Source organism: Heptranchias perlo, chromosome 40, assembly GCF_035084215.1.
Source record: "Heptranchias perlo isolate sHepPer1 chromosome 40, sHepPer1.hap1, whole genome shotgun sequence".
Classification (NCBI taxonomy): Eukaryota; Metazoa; Chordata; class Chondrichthyes; order Hexanchiformes; family Hexanchidae; genus Heptranchias; species Heptranchias perlo.
The window spans coordinates 10704073-10720471 of record NC_090364.1 but is presented as its reverse complement, the minus strand read 5'-3'; the positions used below and the strand labels follow the sequence as shown (position 1 = coordinate 10720471).

Here is a 16399-nt window from a genome sequence, read left to right as displayed (position 1 = left end):
TGGAGAAAGATTTCCAGATTTAGCCACTGGCTAGTCGTGAGCTGAATTCCCTTAGTTCAGATATTGATTGAGAAGGAAGGAAAATGCTTTCCTCTAATTGTTAGGGACATTGGATAGATCTCCAATTATCATTATTTCTATTCAATCTAAAATATGAACATCTTTCTGCTATATTTAATACTACCGACATATAGCAAGCAGAGGAAAGCTTGCCTCTTGGTCACACCCCTTAAAAGGACCAAACAAGAGAACGCGAGTACAGAGGCATCAAACATTGAGGATTAGATCGAATTTTACAGCACAAAAACAGGCCACTCGGCCCACAAGATCCATGCTAGTGTTTCTGCTCCACACGAGCCTCCTCCCACCTTACTTCATCTCACCCTGCCAATGTGTCCTTCTATTCCTTTCTCGTTCCTGACAATACTATTGTCTCAACCGAGGCGCTGGTTTAAAAGTCACACAAGATATGAGTGCTTGGCTAGGGGTTGGGACTAAGAACTCCTCGCTAGAATGGAGTGAATTAAAAGTCAGTCGCTTAATTGAGATGGTTTGTATCCACATCCCGAGACCGATCACCGCCTTACCGCACTAAGAGACTTCAAGGGCGATTCTGGTTCCTGCGTTACCAGTAGGGAAAGCAAGCTGACAGGGAGAACGGGCTAGAGATAAGGTTACAACATATGTAGCCCCGACCCCACAGTTCCTGCTGCCCGCTGGGAGTCGGAGATTGTGGGATCACCCCTATCCATTTCTATTCCTAACACAAACATACGATTGCGTGTTTTCTTACCATTCTGATGCCGTGTTGATTTTACAATCACTTTAAGATGCAGATGCAGGATAACATTGCTGTTATGATGTAGGACTTGAGGTACATCAGACTTTGCATCAGGTTTTCTCAAAGTGAATTACTGCACAAATTCATCGACATATCGACGACAGCTAGGACGAAAAAGATTTCCTGGAACGAGCAATTAAAACAGTCCCTTGTACAACATCCTTCTCCACTTTGCTAACACAGCCTAAGCTTTGACTGTATAAATAAATGAACCTCAGGGAAGGGGAGGGCCATTGGGTGAGGCAAATATTACAACACCATCCTCCTGGAAAGCTGGCAGTGATCCAGCACACAATTGCTCCGAGACTATCCCACTTCTCTCTCTTTCCCCCTCTTTGACAGTTTCCACTACTGCATGTGTGACCTGAGAATTTTTGTTGGCTGCTCTCACCTGCTCTGATTTACATATCGACTCATTTTTTTTTTATTCGTTCATGGGATGTGGGCGTTGCTGGCGAGGCCGGCATTTAACGCCCGTCCCTAATTGCCCCTGAGAAGGCGGTGGTGAGCCGCCTTCTTGAACCGCTGCAGTCCGTGTGGTGAAGGTTCTCCCACAGTGCTGTTAGGAAGGGAGTTCCAGGATTTTGACCCAGTGACGATGAAGGAACGGCGATATATTTCCAAGTTGGAACTCGTGTTGAAACACGGAATCCAATGGGCCTCCAGTGCCTTTCCCAAGTGGTTCTCTTACGATTGTGAGCCCGGATAGGGTATTCCACTGTAGAAGCCTCACCCCCATCTTCTCCTGGCTACACACATGGACACTCTCTAATTGGTCAGCAACCAGGAGCAGGAAATTAATTTTTTTTTATCTCCTCCAAAATCCAGGGATACTAGTAACAATTCCACCCCCACCATCCAGTTTGAAATCATCTAACAGGTCACAGACTATTCTGCTACTGGGAACCCCACATTTTTTAACTGTGGTTGGGTGTCTGCAGAAACAATACAGAAATAAAAGTGAGGCTGGAAATCCAAGGACAACAGTAACGTGATTTTAGAAGTCAAATAAATAGAATATTTTTTACATTGAACGTACAAAGTTGACAGGCAGGAAAAGGCCAGCCTGTCCATCAAGCCCCACAACATGCTGGCCGGATCATAACTTGCATTTATATAGCGACTTTAATGAAGAAGATTCAAGGCGCTTCACAGGAGCGATTATCAAACAAAATTTGAGACTGAGCCACATAAGGGGAGCAAAAGCTTAGTCAAAGAAGAGCGTCTTAAAGGAGGAGAGGGAGGTAGAGAGGACGGTCATTGCACTACATCTGAAAAGGACATTATGTAATGCAGATTATATTATACATTACAGCAGAAAGTACTTATCCTTTGATATTCATCCATATATTTGTTTAATTTATCATTTTTTGCCGACACGTCACTGCACTCCAAAAGGTATGTGAGGCACTCTGAGGTGTTTGAAGACTTAATAAAGTGCTATATAAAGGCGAGGTCTTTTCCTTCTTTATTTCTTATGAGTAAATCATGGGGTCATGCAGGATCCTACAATATTTTAGCTTCTCTCATTGTATTTCAATTTAAATAATCGACTGGCGTTTATACAATTCATTCCCCTCAGCATTTTAAAAAGCAGGATACGACCTCTTCTCAGTTTTCGGGTGATGTGAAATCCCTTCAGCTGTTGTCTCAGAAAATCTCGAACAGCAAATTGCACGATTGTAGTGTCAGCTCTGGCTCAGTGGGTAGCTCTCTCGCCTGTGAGTCAGAAGAGGCAACAGTGCTCAAACCCCACTCCAGAGACTTGAGCACAAAATCGAGGCTGGCACTCCCGGTGCAGTACTGAGGGAGTGCTGCACTGTCGGAGGTGCCGTCTTTCGGATGAGACGTTAAACTGAGACCCTGTATGCTCTCTCAGGAGTGGACGTAAAAGATCCCACGGCACTATTTAAAAGAGCAGGGGAGTTCTCCCCGGTGTCCTGGCCAATATTTATCCCTCAGCCAACATCACTAAAACAGATTATCTGATCATTATCGCATTGCTGTTTGTGGGAGCTTGCTGTGCGCAAATTGGCTGCTGCGTTTCCTACATTACAACAGTGACTTCAAAAATACTTCATTGGCTGTAAAGCGCTTTGGGATGTCCTGAGATCTTGAAAGTTTTTCTTTATCTAAAACCTCAAAGTATAACTGGAGACTATATAATAATGTTTAAAAAAAAGTGTCTAGCAATGAGTTTAAGGCAGTAGGCTTGAAGTTCCAAGGCTTCATCTGCCCGCTAACTGGCACTCCTCCAATCCCTTGAGGTGCTTGCTGGGCTGGACAGACGCATGGTCATCTGTCCCTTCTCCTGACGTGCACCACTTCTTGGAGGCCCTGCTGCAGGAGGTGCAGCAAAGGAGAATGGTCCTCGTTTGGCGATGAATGCCACTAATCAACTGCGTGACAGGCAGACCGAAGGGCTCCACTGAGTAGCCCGCCAACATGGACCTCTCGAGCCAATCCCTCAGCCTGCCCAGACCGGCACCGACATGAGCTGGAGGCCTAAAATCTCAGCAGCTACAGTTTATGAGGAAAGTTGTATCTGGAGTTGGTCCCTCTGTCCTCAGGTGCTCAACAGACTCTGGATGAGAAATGATCTGGGCTGTCTCCTCAAATCCTGACAACTCTTTGACATCGGGTGGTCCCTTGACAGTGCACATCCCGCATGGCGGCTATGAGCAGTCTTTTCTTGGAAGCACACATAAGAATGGCCAATGGACAGAGCACCCAAACAACTAGAAAAATAAATCAGTATTGCTTTGGACTGGGTAGGAATAAGATAGCACTGGCTACTTTCAGTCACTTTGAGCCTCTCAGAGTAGGAAGGAGGCTGACTTGTGCTCCCACAATATAAATACAAGATATAAAATCGTGGGAGAAATATAAAATAGTCAGTAATCCAAAACTAGGGGTCATAAATATAACATAGTCACTAATAAATCCAATAGGCCATTCAGGAGAAACTTCTTGACCAGTTTTTAAGAGAGTGGTAAGAATGTGGAACTTGCTACCACATGGAGTGGTTGAGGTGAATAGCATAGATGCATTTAAGGGCAAATTAGATAAGCACGAGGGAGAAAGGAATAGAAGGTTATGCTGATAGGGTTAGATGAAGTAAGGTGGGAGGAGGCTCGTGTGGAGCATAAACGCCAGCATTGACCAGTTGGGCCGGATGGCCTGTTTCTGTGCTGTAGACTCTGTAACAGGTTTGGAGGCAGTATTGGTTCTCAGCAATGTTGTGTTACAGTGAAAGTTACTCATTTGCCCTATAGGAAAGTCGCTTCATGAAATAAAAGAGTGAGGAGAGCAGAGGCCAAGCTTGCCAGCATATCTTGCATTTTTTTCCCCCTTGACGTTGCTGCTGCTCACAGTTTTTTGTTTTGGCTTATGGGCAAAGCTATGGCCCAAAACATGTGAATACATGTAAAAGGTGGGTCCGCTTACACTAGCACTCCTCCTGATGCCACAAGACGTCCCCCACTCTCAGGTCCTATGGACCTGAACTACTTCGTTCTCTCTCAGCTTAACCTCGGTCCAAGGAGCTCGAACCTCTGCTCTCAGAGTAGGATGGCATTCAGCTCCAAACGAGAGCCATTCTCCTTTACTGCACCTCATGCAGCAGGACCTTCAAGGCATCCACATGGCGTTTTCCACAATTACAGGCAACATCTCGATTTTAAAATTCTCATCCTTTTCAAATCCCTCCACGGCCTCACCCCTCCCGATCTCTGTAACCCCTTCTAGCCCCACAATCCCCCCTCTGATCTCTGCGCTCCTCCAATTCTGGCCTCTTGAGCATCCCCGATTTTCATCGTTCCACCATTGGCGGCCGTGCTTTCAGCTGCCTAGGCCCTAAGCTCTGGAATTCCCTCCCTGAACCTCTCCGCCTCTCTCTCCTCCTTTAAGACGCTCCTTAAAACCTACCTCTTTTGACCAAGCTTTTGGTCACCTGTCCTAATACCTCATGTGGCTCGGTGTCAAATTTTGTTTGGTAATCGCTCCTGTGAAGCACCTTGGGACATTTTACCAAATTAAAGGCGCTATATAAATGCAAGTTGTTTTTTTTTGTTGCTGTACACGGCGGGATCGATCTTGACTTGGTGTGAGAGTGTAAAACGGGTGATGGCGAGTCAGCGGCCCGTTTGACATTACATTCCACAATGGAAGTAAAAATCGGGGAGCGATGTAAAACGAAATGTCGACTCGCTGCCATCCATTTTACACTTAGTCAAGATCGACCCCAGTGTCTTCCGCCATGGCGCTGCCAACTTTTCCTGCGGAACAGAATCCAGAACAAAAATATCTGCTCCCTTTTCACGATCAGTAGCAGCCCTTCAATAGATTTCCCACCACTCCCCCCCGGAATAGTCATGCGATTGGCTCGGCTCCCTGCGCTGGTTTTCCTTGTGTGGGGAACCTATTCCAGTGAGGAGATAGGATTCATCTTGCAAAATTCATCCAGCCCTCTCTGGATCAATGGTCTCTGCCTACGGTTCTCTTTCAAGTTCTGAATGACCCGCAGTTTCTCTCGGTTTATCTGGTTCTCATTCTTGGCGTTCCGCAGACTTTTATAATGTGACAATGATGCCATTAGCTCTTGATTGAAAGGCCGCCCATCAGGCATCCAACCCCTACCTACCTGCAGCACTAAAAAAGACTAATTTTACAATGATAAAGCCACAGATAGAAACATAGAAACATAGAAAATAGGAGCAAGAGTAGGCCATTCGGCCCTTCGGGCCTGCTCCGCCATTCAAAATGATCATGGCAGATCGTCTAACTCAGTACCCTGTTCCCACTTTTTCCCCATATCCTTTGATCCCTTCAGCATTAAGAAATATATCCATCTCCTTCTTGAGTACATCTAATGACTTGGCCTCCACTGTCTTCTGTGGTAGAGAATTCCACAGGTTCACCACCCTCTGAGTGAAGAAATTTCTCCTCATCTCAGTTCTAAATGGCATACCCCGTATCCTGAGACTGTGACCCCTGGTTCTGGACTCCCCAGCCACTGGGAACATCCTCCCTGCATTTAGTCTGTCTAGTCCTGTTAGAATTTTATATGTTTCGATGAGATCACCTCTCATTCTTCTAAACTCTAGTGAATATAGGCCTAGTCGACCCAATCTCTCCTCATACGTCAGTCCTGCCATCCCAGGAATCAGTCTGGTAAACCTTCGTTGCACTCCCTCCATGGCAAGGACATCCTTCCTCAGATAAGGAGACCAAAACTGCACACAATACTCCTGATGTGGTCTCACCAAGGCCCTGTATAACTGCAGTAAGATGTATAACTGCAGGAAGATACATCAGGAGTAGCTTTATTATTGTAATATTACATAGAATTCCATCGAATTTACCAGACTGATTCCTGGGATGGCAGGACTGATGTATGAGGAGAGATTGGGTCGACTAGGCCTATATTCACTAGAGTTTAGAAGAATGAGAGGTGATCTCATCGAAACATCTAAAATTCTAACAGGACTAGACAGACTGGATGCAGGGAGGATGTTCCTGACAGCTGGGGAATTTACAGCACAGAAACAGGCCATTCGGCCCAACTGGTCTATGCCGGCGTTTATACCTATCTAGCCAACATGTATCCCTCAACCAAATCCACCAAGAACAGATTAGCTGGCTGTTTGTGGGATCTTGCTGTGTGCAAATCGGCTGCCTCATTTGCCTACAAAACAACAGTCACTACATAATCACCAGTAATTCATTGGCTGCGAAGCACTTTGGACATCCTGAGCATGGGACAGACGTTATATGAATACAGAGTCTCTCTTTCATTATGTCTACTTTGCTCATGATAATCACAGTAAGCGTTTCAAAATCAGTTGCCACGTAAATTGAATTATTTTCGAAACAATTCAAAAATAAGCACTGCAGCACTAAAAGCACTCATTTTACAATAATAAAACCACAGATACATCAGGAATAGGTTTATTATTGTAACATTACATCGAATTTACAGCACAGAAACAGGCCATTCGGCCCAACTGGTCTATGCTGGTGTTTATGCTCCACACGAGCCTCCTCCCATCCCTCTTCATCTAACCCTATCAGCATATCCTTCTATTCCTTTCTCCCTCATGTACCTATCCAGCTTCCCCTTAAATGCATCTATGTTATTCACATTCTCACCTCTCTCTGGGTAAAGAAGTTTCTCCTGAATTCCCTATTGGATTTTTTGGTCTCTATCATGTATTTTTGGCCCCTAGTTTATTATAATTTCATTTATTAGCCCCTACACTATTAAACATTAAAAAACATATGCAGCCACTCTGTTGCCCCTTTCACCCCTCGGTTCTATTATTTAAATTTAAACATTATTCTTTAACCAATGCACTGTTATTGGCACATTATGCTCTGAAAATACTCGAAAGAAATCTGGTCAGCTAGTGATACTGTACAGAGTTTAAACGAGGAAACCAAACATAAGCGAACAAAACAGATTTCTCTTTAATGTTAAAACTCTTCAAGTTGAAAGCTGAAACAAATCGAAAAATGCTTACCTTCCAGTCTCACTTTGGGGCTTTTACTTCTACAAATGTGTTTGTGGTGATCAGCCAGACGACTGATTTCTCTTTAATTCCGCCTCTGTATGTCACTGAGTGGCTGGAAGTTTTGTCAGCGTTCTCCAATTTGCCTTTTTGCAGATAAAAACCTTTCCCTGTACACTGGAAAGTGTGTTTTGCTAGAAGTTTGTTTTGGCTGTAGATTTTCACTAGGTTTGTCTGAAAGCCCTGGCTTCGTAGGGAAGTTTAAAATTCTCCTGAAGAAAATTAATTAAAAACATGAAGCCAATGTGACTTACTGGAAATAAGACGGACTGACTGTACTTTTTGAGAAGTTGGGAAATTCCAAGGAAAGGGTTTGGCAGAAACACCAGTGACATATGACCAAAGGGTGTTCCCTGAATGTGGGTGGAGTGACAGGCAGTGTCGTAGAGGCTGGAACAGATGAGAAATGCAAGAGAGGCAGAGGCTCAGAGACATAGGGAGAGACACAGATGGAGGGAAAGACAGAGAGAGAGAGAGACAGAGCCAAAGACACTTCACCAGTCAGGGAATAGGATCAAATGTGGGTTGAGGAACAGCCAGAGAAATGGAGACATAGGGAACATAAGAACATAAGAAATAGAAGCAGGAGTAGGCCAATCGGCCCCTCGAGCCTGCTCCGCCATTCAATAAGATCACGGTTGATCTGATCCTAACCTCAAATTTAAATTCATGTCCAATTTCCTGCCCGCTCCCCATAACCCCTAATTCCCTTTACTTCTAGGAAACTGTCTATTTCTGTTTTGAATTTATTTAATGATGTAGCTTCCACAGCTTCCTGGGGCAGCAAATTCCACAGACCTACTACCCTCTGAGTGAAGAAGTTTCTCCTCATCTCAGTTTTGAAAGAGCAGCCCCTTATTCTAAGATTATGCCCCCTCGTTCTAGTTTCACCCATCCTTGGGAACATCCTTACCGCATCCACCCGATCAAGCCCCTTCACAATCTTATGTTTCAATAAGATCGCCTGTCAATCTTCTGAACTCCAATGAGTAGAGTCCCAATCTACTCAACCTCTCCTCATATGTCCACCCCCTCATCCCCGGGATTAACCGAGTGAACCTTCTTTGTACTGCCTCGAGAGCAAGTATGTCTTTTCTTAAGTATGGAGACCAAAACTGTATGCAGTATTCCAGGTGCGGTCTCACCAATACCTTATATAACTGCAGCAATACCTCCCTGTTTTTATATTCTATCCCCCTAGCAATAAAAGCCAACATTTCGTTGGCCTTCTTGATCACCTGCTGCACCTGCAAACTAACCTTTTGATCTTCTTGCACTAGGACCCCCAGATCCCTTTGTACTGCAGTACTTTCCAGTCTCTCGCCATTAAGATAAAAACCTGCTCTTTGTTTTTTCCTGCCAAAGTGCATAACCTCACATTTTCCAATATTGTATTGCATCTGCCAAATCTCCGCCCACTCACCCAGCCTGTCTATATCCCCTTGTAGGTTTTTTATGTCCTCCTCACTCTCTACTTTCCCTCCCATCTTTGTATCATCTGCAAACTTTGATACGTTACACTCGGTCCCCTCCTCCAAATCATTAATATAGATTGTAAAGAGTTGGGGACCCAGCACCGATCCCTGCGGAACACCACTGGCTACTGGTTGCCAGACAGAGAGAGACGGAGAGAGACATAGGACACAGAGAGAGACACATGCAAAGAGACAGAGACACAGATACACATAACCAGGCAGGGAGCAGGAGTAATTGTGGACAGAGAGACAAAGAAGGAGGAAAAGAACAAAAAGAAAGAAAGATTTGCATTTATATAGCGCCTTTCACGACCTCAGGACGACCAGGTAATGAAGTACTTTTTAAGTGCAGGAAGCACGGCAGCAAAGTTGCAAACAGTAAGGTCCCCCACAAAGCAATGTGATGTTGGTTGAGGGATAAATATTGGCCAGGACACCGGGGATAACTCCTCTGCTCCTCTTGGTGCCGTAGGATGTTTTAAGTCCACCTGAGAGGGCAGATGGGGCCTCATCTGAAAGATGGCGCCTCTGACAGTGCAGCACTCTCTCAGAACTGCACTGGAGTATCAGCCTAGATTTTGTGCTCAAGTATCTCTTAAGTCCACCTGAGAGGGCAGATGGGGCCTTGGTTTAACGTCTCATCCAAAAGACGGCACTCCCTCAGTACCGCACTGAAGTGTTAGCCTAGATTTTGTGGTCAGGTCTCCGGAGTGGGACTCAAACCCATGACTTTCTGACTCAGAGGCGAGATGCTACCCACAGAGCCACGGCTGACGAGACTTGATGTGGAGGAGAAAAGGTTTGAAAGAAAGAAATAGAGGCAGAGGGAGAGGGAATGATATTTGAAGAATTGGTACTGGGGAGAAAGAGATGAAAAGGAACCCAGACAGGCAAAGGTGAAGGAGATAAAAAGTGACACTGAGAGTGATTGAGATACAAGAATGGAGTGACATGCCAAAAGGAAGAGTTAGGAAAAGTAACAAAACCAAAGGGAAAAATTGAGAAAGTGAGGGAAATAAAAAAGAGATAGAATATGAATGAATTGATTTTTCCATCAGAGCTGCAGTGAATCAGAGAATCACAGATTGCGAATTAATTAAATTCAAAATTTTAATTAAAAGTGATTACTTATTCTAAACTTGAATTACGTTTTAAATCTTTGTCTGTCCTGGACAAGCTTACATGCCGAGAAAACGTGAAAAACGGGCAGTGAAGGGTCCAATATGGCGTGCACGTGCTCAGTCCGCCGCATGCCATATTGGTTAGGGCTCCCTATAGTTGTCTGGGGCAGAAACAGACCTTAGGCCCATTGGCTATGCAGATCGGGGGGCCCTAACGCATATTTCAGGCTTGGTTGACAGTGCCGTGTCCTTCAGCTCCGACTCTGGCCCCCGATTGGCCCTGACCAAGGGGCTGATCAGGCCGAATTTTTCTTTAAAAATGTCGTCTACTCTAGGCCTCATCTTAGTGGGAGTACCGGCTACCACTACTATGCTGGGTCTCAGCTGCCTGGGCCCTAAGTCCTGGAAGTCCCTCCCTAAACCTCTCCGCCTCTCTCTCCTCCTTTAAGATGCTCCTTAAAACCTACCTCTTTGACCAAGCTTTTGGTCACCTGTCCTAATATCTCCTTATGTCAAATTTTGTTTGATAATCGCTTCTGTGAAGCACCTTGGGATGTAATACTACATTAAAAAGGGGAGAAGGCTCGTGTGGAGCATAATCGTTGGCATGGACCTGTCGGGCCGAAGTTACAATGCAAGACCGGAGGAATCGCAAGGGAGCTCATGGCCAATTATGTTCAAAACCCAAATTAGAAAATAAAGATTCAAATGGTAGCACAGAGCAGGAACATCCAAACCGCAGACCGTAGGCCCGCTGTAGCCATGGCAACCAGCTCTCAGAGCCCTGGCAACTCAGTCCTACACCAATAACTTGCATTTATATAGCACCTTTTAACATGGAAATGCGTCCCAAGGAGCTTCACAAAAGCGTAACCGGACAAAATGGATGCCGAGCTAAAGGAAGAGATTTTAAGAGGGGTGATTAAAAAACTTGGTCAAAATGGAGCGTCTTAGAGGAGGAGAGGGTGGTGGAGAGTCGGAGAGGTTTAAAAAGGAAATTCCAGAGCTTAGGGCCTCGACGGCCGAAGGCACGGCCACCAATGGTGGGGTGCAGGGAGTAGGTGGGGGGGCGCAAGAGGCCAGAGTCGGAGGAACACAGAGTTCCTGTTTGCTCCCATATTCCTTATTCGCTGGTTTGTTTTCCTTGAATTATGTGGGCCTGGAGGTTTGGGAAGGGGCGTTCTTCAGGAAGTTGCCTCATTGGTAGATATATCTTAAATCAGGATATATATTGGTAGATATATCTTAAATCAGGATATCAAGATCTGTTGATATCCACAGCTTGAGAGAAATTAATGGAAGCGTAGACAAAGTTTTTTGGAATCTTCTGAGGCTCCATGGTATGAACTATGACCCATAATAACAAAAAGTTCCAACAACCCTGAAATAACGCACAATAGAACAAGAGTAACAATGAAACAAAATGAAAGGACAGATCGAGAGACCGTAAAAATGAAAGGAACAGGAATAAAAAGTTGCCTCCTAGGTGACAGAACTGGAAACGAAAAGTAAAGTTTAATATTTTTCATTTTCCTATTAACAGAAAGCTGCTGTATTATGAATAACTCGCTGCTGACTCTTCAAAACCTACCTCTTTGACCAAGCTTTTGGTCACCTGTCCAAATTTTGTTTGATAATCGCTCTCGTGAAGCACCTTGGGACGTTTCGCTACCTGAAAAGCGCTAGATAAATGCAAGTTGTGGTTACTGTTGTTAGCAATGCATGGACGCGAGAGCATTTAACAAGAGCGCAGAGCAAGAAACTTGTAGGCAGGGCCAGCGAAACGGGAAGTCAGCACATGGGAGCAACATTAATGGTTGGGGTGCAGCCCTGTCACGACAGAGAAACAGAGAATAGTTTTGTTAATTATGAATCAGCTGGCCAGTGGCGGAGACGTTCAGCACTGGCTGGGAATAGCGACACAAAAAATTGGGTCCACGAGTCTGCCTGGAAGTCATTCCGACTCCTATTTTCCGCACGGGCAGACTCGTGGACCCAATTTTTCAAAGAGTCCTCTAGCAATTTTTGGTCTATGCTGAGTTGGCGGAACTTAACCAGAGCAGCAGTTGGGAGTGCTGGTATCTCCCTCAGCAATCCTGGGTTTGGTGGGCGGGAGGGTGGGGGAGATCAGTCAGGTTTCGGCTACTCGTGACGAACATGAGCCTGTGTCTTGTCCTCAAGAGGTGTCTTCTGGGAACTCTGTGTATGAGGATAGGATAGGGCTGGGCTGTGATGCCATCTATAAAGATAGAAAGAAAGACCTGCATTTATATAGCGCCTTTCATGACCTCAGGACGTCCCAGAGTGCTTTACAGCCAATGAAGTACTTTTCAAGTCGCTGCTGTAACGTAGGAAACACGGCAATAAATGTGTGTACATTCCCATTTCAAGCCAACACAGTGAGGCCAGATGTAGTAACCCAACCTTGGATTGATACAGATCAGCCATGAATGGTGGAACAGGCTCGAGGGGCTGAATGGCCTACTCCTGTTCCTGTGAAACTCAGCAAGAAGCCTACTTCCATTTTATTATGGGATCTTGCTGCGTGCGAAATGGCCACCATATTTGCCTGCACAACAGTAGTCACCACGCTTGAAAGTAATTCATCGCAGGTGAAGTGCTTTGAGGCACGTGATAAGACAATGTGTAACTTCCAAGATTTTCTTTTTTTTAATGTAATAAGGCGGCAAGACGAATGACAAATTGGGAGAGCAGCCTATTGGTCCAGCGTGTTACGTAGTAGCTGGTAGAAGCTTCGGCAAAGGGATTAGTTACCCATTTGGCAATGGGCGGGACAATCTAGAGAGATTGGAGAGGGAAAAAAAAGAGACTAAATAAGTGGAGAAGAACATTGAAGGGTATTAAGACTGTTTTGAGGAAGTGGTTAATGGTAATGACAGTTCACACTCCTTGTCAGAGATATGTAAATATATGGTTATAATCGGGACAAAATCTAACAAGAGGTAACCCTTCTTGTCAACCACTGTAAAGTCCCAAACAACTCAGACACTGAGGTGTGAGAAGTTTGGTGAAGGTCCAACATGAAAAGATAAACACACCATAAGTTAACCCTCCATTGCTTGAAGGCCAACACAGGATGACAACTCTCATCTCTCTCAATCTTTCCTCCTTTTTTTATCCGATTCATTCTTGGGATGCGGGCATCGCTGGCAAGGCCGGCATTTATTGCCCATCCCACCCTTGAGAAGGCGGTGGTGGGTCTTCTTCTTGAACCGCTGCAATCCGTGAGGTGAAGGGGCTCCCGCGACACTGTTAGGTTGGGAGTTCCAGGATTTTGAAGCCAGTGACGATGAAGGAACGGCCGATGTATGTCCAAGTCGGGATGGTGTGTGAATTGGAGGGGAACTTGCAGGTGATGGTGTTCCCTTGCGTCCGCTGCCCTTGTCCTTCTAGGTGGTTGAGGTCATGTTTTCCATCCCCCTTTCCTGACTGACACGAGTACACAGTTCAACAGGCACAATTATCACTCCACCACCGCACCACACCAAGGGGGTCTATGTGCACAATGGTTGAAGATGGTAGGGCAGGTTGAGAAAGCGGTTAAAAAAGCATACGGGATCCTGGGCTTTATATATAGAGGCGTAGAGTACAAAAGTATGGAAGTTATGATGAACCTTTATAAAACACTGATTCGGCCACAACTGGAACATTGTGTCCAGTTCTGGGCACCGCACTTTAGAAAAGATGTGAAGGCCTTAGAGAGGGTGCAGAAAAGATTTACTAGAATGATTCCAGGGATGAGGGACTTTAGTTACGTGGATAGACTGGAGAAGCTGGGGTTGTTCTCCTTGGAACAGAAACAGTTGCGAGGAGATTTGATAGAGGTATTCAAAATCACGAAGGGTCTAGACAAAGTAGATAGAGAGAAACTGTTCCCATTGGCGGAAGGGTCAAGGACCAGAGGACATAGATTTAAGGTGATTGGCAAAAGGGCCAAAGGTGACATGAGGAGAAACTTTTTTACACAGCGAGTGGTTGGGATCTGGAATGCACTGCCCGAGGGGGTGGTGGAGGCAGATTCAATCATGGCCTTCAAAAGGGAACTGGATAAGAACTTGAAAGGAAAAAATTTGCAGGGCTACGGGGATAGGGCGGGGGAGTGGGAAACTAGCTGGATTGCTCTTGCACGGAGCCAGCACGGACTCGATGGGCCAAATGGCCTCCTTCCGTGCTGTAACCTCTCTGTGATTCTAAGTGTTCCATCTAAGTGTGAGCCTAGATACTTATCAGCGGGCTAACCCACCCTGCTGGCAATCACAGGCAGGCCCAATCCCACCTGAAATCAAAGCCCACTGTGGAACGACAACCACCAGCTATCGATCAGGAGCAGGAACTGCGAACGATTTTTATTTTGCCCCCCTTTTCCGGCCCGGGAGCACTGCAGCGTCTTGTAACATGTCGACTACTGCTCCAGCGGAGATCAGGTAAATCAGCACAGAGTGGGAATCAAAGGCAGTTCGGTACCACACCGGGCGGTACAGTTACACACCCTGTCACCCGACGGAGCTGTTATCAATCTGTGCAAAAAGTACTTTCCAGAAAGTGGGAATATGATTTAAACAAGGAGGTTGGGGGCAACAGCAGAGGACAGAAAATTTATTTGGGAAAAAAAAAGGGATTCCTGGGATTTCTACAAAATCTTTCTTCAAAACAAAGGGGTGGAAATCAGCCTGGGCCCATTTTCGGGCCCGGACACAGCCCGAACAGAGAGGCCCGAGGCTGGCTGAAAATTGGTCTCAGGCCACATCTGAAGTAACTCCGAGTGCATTGCCGGTGCCTCTCGCACCTTCTCCGGGATTGAACCTTGGCCAGCTTGCCCTCGCCGGCAGCGGTGCCCGCCGGTAAGTCCCAGGAGGAGGTTTGGAGCGAAGCAACCGGGGGGGCGGGGGGCGGGGGGCGACCACCGCTCAGACTGCGGAGTCAAGTGGGGCACGGAAAAATTAAAAAGAAACCTACCTGTGGTTAGCGGCCGGAGGGGCCGCTGAATAAGCCTGAGTGGGGAAGGCCCAAGGCCTACCCTGCTCAAGGGTGACTAATTTTGTCAAAGGGTTCCTTCAACAATCTTTGTTGCTGAAAGCCCCTTTTTATATGTAAGCCTGGGGCCTAAAGACTGCACAAATTGGGCATACGCTGTCCCACTGCTAAATTTACATCTGAAAAATGGGCTGAAGGCCATACCAATTTCTACCCCAAAATAATTTTTGACAAAGTTGCGACTTTAAGGCAGTTTTTGGCATTTCCTTGTCCTCTTCTGCACCATTTCTCTCGACCCCTGTTCGGGACGAAAATGCAGCTGAAACCTTCTTCCTGTATCTCTCTGCTGCAGAGCAGGATGCAGTTCTTACCATTCAGAAGACCTGGGGCCATAACTGCTGTGCAGTTCTAGTGCTGTCAGACCATGGGCAGGCTTTTCCTGCAGATAACAATTCTATTTTCCTGTGCACTGTACATGGTTTTGCTATATTTGTTCCTGTATTCCCACAAGAGTGGAATACATATCAAGAAAAGGGAAAATTAAATGATAGAAATTTATAGAAGTTTCACCATGGAAACAGGCCAATCAACCCAATCAGTCCATGTTGACATTTTCTCTCCAAATTCTCCAAATCACATTTACCCAGTCTGTTCCCACATCCCTTTCTCCCCTTTTCAATTCTAATCTTGAATGTTGACATTTCTGCATCGGTCACTAACCCTGGAAATTAATTCCACGGCCTCACAACCCTCTGCCAAGACGTCTCTCCTGCCCTCTGATCGAAATCTCTTACATTTGACCTTGAATCCGTGGCCCCTCGTTCTGGACCCTTCAACTCCTGGAAACAGTCTGCTTCTATCCACCCCATCCCATTCAAAATCATGAAGGGTCTAGACAGAGTAGATAGAGAGAAACTGTTCCCATTGGCGGAAGGGTCAAGGACCAGAGGACGTAGATTTAAGGCGATTGGCAAAAGAACCAAAGGTGACATGAGGGAAAACTTTTTTTTTTTACACAGCGAGTGGTTAGGATCTGGAATGCACTGCCCGAGGGGGTGGTGGAGGCAGATTCAATCATGGCCTTCAAAAGGGAACTGGATAAGTACTGGAAAGGAAAAAATTTGCAGGGCTACGGGGAAAGGGCGGGGGAGTGGGACTAGCTGGATTGCTCTTGCATAGAGCCAGCACGGACTCAATGGGCCGAATGGCCTCCTTCCGTGCTGTAACCTTTCTATGATTCTATGATCCTTTCAGAATTTTGAGCAGTTCTATCAGATTGTTCCGTGATCTGTGTTGCCCGAACGAAAAGAAACAATTTTCCAAATCTTCCTTTGTATTTGTATTTCCTCATACCAGGCAGCATCCTCGCGAGTCTGCATTGCACCCTCTCCAAAGCCT

At 45.8% G+C, this 16399-nt stretch overlaps 1 protein-coding gene across 3 annotated transcripts in view; it reads right to left on the bottom strand.

The window, feature by feature from the left end:
* Positions 1-7669, bottom strand: part of csf2rb (colony stimulating factor 2 receptor subunit beta) — a 51806-nt gene extending 44137 nt beyond the window's left edge. The window contains exons 1-2 of one of the 3 annotated variants that reach the window (XM_067974578.1): positions 7363-7669; positions 794-945 (exon numbers count right to left, since the gene is read on the bottom strand). The gene's annotated coding sequence lies outside the window, so the exon portion shown is untranslated. Of the gene's footprint in view, positions 1-793; positions 1193-7362 lie in introns of those variants that run through there. The other 2 variants (XM_067974577.1, XM_067974576.1) reach the window with 2 other exon arrangements.
* Positions 7670-16399: the final 8730 nt, after the last annotated feature.